The 2,500-nt window shown below is 25.0% G+C and overlaps 2 non-coding genes across 2 annotated transcripts in view; both read left to right on the forward strand.

Moving 5' to 3' along the window:
• The first annotated feature begins 463 nt into the window (after positions 1–463).
• On the forward strand, positions 464–618 carry LOC123304006. The gene has a single exon (XR_006536067.1). It is a non-coding gene; the product is annotated as a 5.8S ribosomal RNA (ribosomal RNA).
• A 635-nt stretch (positions 619–1,253) lies between these two features.
• The window catches only part of LOC123304010, a 4,582-nt gene continuing 3,335 nt past the window's right edge, over positions 1,254–2,500 (forward strand). Inside the window, exon 1 of the ribosomal RNA XR_006536071.1 lies at positions 1,254–2,500. This exon is cut by the window's right edge and continues 3,335 nt beyond it. This is a non-coding gene — a ribosomal RNA (large subunit ribosomal RNA).

The following is a 2,500-nucleotide window of genomic DNA, read 5'->3' on the forward strand; positions in this document are numbered from 1 at the left end:
TAAAGAAAACACAAGATAAAATTTTTTTAAAGAATAAAATTTATTTCAAATTTAAATTTCTTTATGTTTTGTCTTGATATTTCTTTTTTTTTATTAAAAGTTATTATGTTAAAAAACAAACCCATTTGTTTTGTACCATATTAATATTATATATATTTTTATGTAGAAAATAATTTATAAAAAAAAAATAAATACATTTCTATAAAATATACCAAATATTAATTATTATATCTAGCTAGCACTAACAAAAATATCAAAAATGTTATGTATATATTTATTAATACCATAATATCTTTAATTTATATATATATATATTTAAAATAAAATATATAATTTATATTCTAGAAAAATTTTTTTATTTTAAAAGAATTTATAAAGATATATAAATTAATAATTTTATTTTTTATATTAAAAATAAAGATTATTATTAATAATAATACTTACATTTAAAATTTAAAAAGATTACCCTGGACGGTGGATCACTTGGCTCGTGGGTCGATGAAGAACGCAGCTAATTGCGCGTCAACTTGTGAACTGCAGGACACATGAACATTGACATTTCGAACGCACATTGCGGTCCTTGGATACTGTTCCCGGACCACATCTGGCTGAGGGTCGTATACATTATATTAATATAATAAAAGATTATTTTACATAAAATTTTTTTTATGAAAAAGAAATTTATCAATAATTAAAAAAGAAAATTTATTTTTTCATATTTAATTAAATTGATAAATAAAATTTTTATAAAAGAAATGTAAAATTATTTATATATGAATGTTTTACGCCAAATATAAGAAAAAAATAAATATAAAATGTTTTTAATAGCATTTAAAATTTATATATTTTTTATTATTTGTCGACATTTTTAAATTAATATATCAATATTATTTTTTATCATTTATATATAATATTATAAAACTTTATGTTAATAATAATATTAATAATAAATGATATTAATAATATATTTTTAAAATATTAAATAAAGAAGAATAAACAAAAATATTATATATTAATATTTTGTTATGGAATATTTTATTTGTAATAAAATTTTCAATATACTCGAAAAAAATTAATATATATAATTATTTATTTTTTATTTTCTTCTCTTTAGATAAATATAAAAATAATATTATATAATAATATTAAAAAAATTTGAGTATGAATAATTAAGAAAATTGTTTACTTATAAAATATAACAAAAACATAATATATAAAAAAAATTTTTGTTTTAATACTTCTAAAAACTTTTACGACCTCAGAGTAGGTGAGATTACCCGCTGAATTTAAGCATATTATTAAGCGGAGGAAAAGAAACTAACTAGGATTCCCTTAGTAGCGGCGAGCGAACAGGGATAAGCCCAGCACTGAACCCCGTGGCTGATAAACAGACACTTGGGGAATGTAGTGTTTAGGAAGATTCAATATAAACCTATTGTTATATAATACATCCAAGTCCATCTTGAATGGGGCCATATACCCATAGAGGGTGCCAGGCCCGTAGTGATTATTATTGATGATAGGTGAATCTTTCCTTAGAGTCGGGTTGCTTGAGAGTGCAGCTCTAAGTGGGTGGTAAACTCCATCTAAGGCTAAATATTACCACGAGACCGATAGCGAACAAGTACCGTGAGGGAAAGTTGAAAAGAACTTTGAAGAGAGAGTTAAAGAGTACGTAAAACCGTTCAGGGGTAAACCTGAGAAACCCGAAAGGTCGAAAGATGAGATTCATTTACTTTTTATCGTTAATCAACCAATTTGTACTAGCATGTGACAAAAATTTTTATTAGGAATTTATTTTTAGTAAAAATATATGCACTGCTGTATATTGTTAATTGTATGATAACGAGGTATGCACTTCTCATCTTGTAGGACGTTGCGACCCATTAAATATTAATCTATAGGCATTGGTGCGTTGATTAATGTACAATATTATTTTTTTGGATAATATTTTGTGTATGTTAAACGCCTATGTTTCTTGATTAATTGTTTGATGGTATTAATTATAAATTGATATTGAGCCGCGTTATTAACGCGTTCAGATCCACCACGAGTATAAATAGGTTTTTTTTTATTAAAACATATTATATATACGGATTTTATGCCGTTATATGATACTATTTAACTGTCAGTAGGTGTATGATAATGAACTGGCTCATTTTTTTTTATTAAAAATTTATCTGTCAGCGACGATATAGCTTTGGGTACTTTCAGGACCCGTCTTGAAACACGGACCAAGGAGTCTAGCATGTACGCAAGTCATTGGGAATAAAATATTTTTTCATCGAAATATTTATAAATTTTATGAAACCCAAAGGCACAATGAAAGTAAATATTATTTATATTTTTTTATAAATGATAAAAGGAGGATATATTTATATTATGTATTAAATATCGCACTCCTAGGGCGTCTTATATTATTATAATTTAGTTTTCGGATTATATTATAATAGAGGCGCACCTAGAGCGTACACGCTGGGACCCGAAAGATGGTGAACTA

The sequence above is a fragment of the Chrysoperla carnea genome, assembly GCF_905475395.1.
Source record: "Chrysoperla carnea chromosome X unlocalized genomic scaffold, inChrCarn1.1 SUPER_X_unloc_177, whole genome shotgun sequence".
In the NCBI taxonomy this organism is placed as follows: domain Eukaryota; kingdom Metazoa; phylum Arthropoda; class Insecta; order Neuroptera; family Chrysopidae; genus Chrysoperla; species Chrysoperla carnea.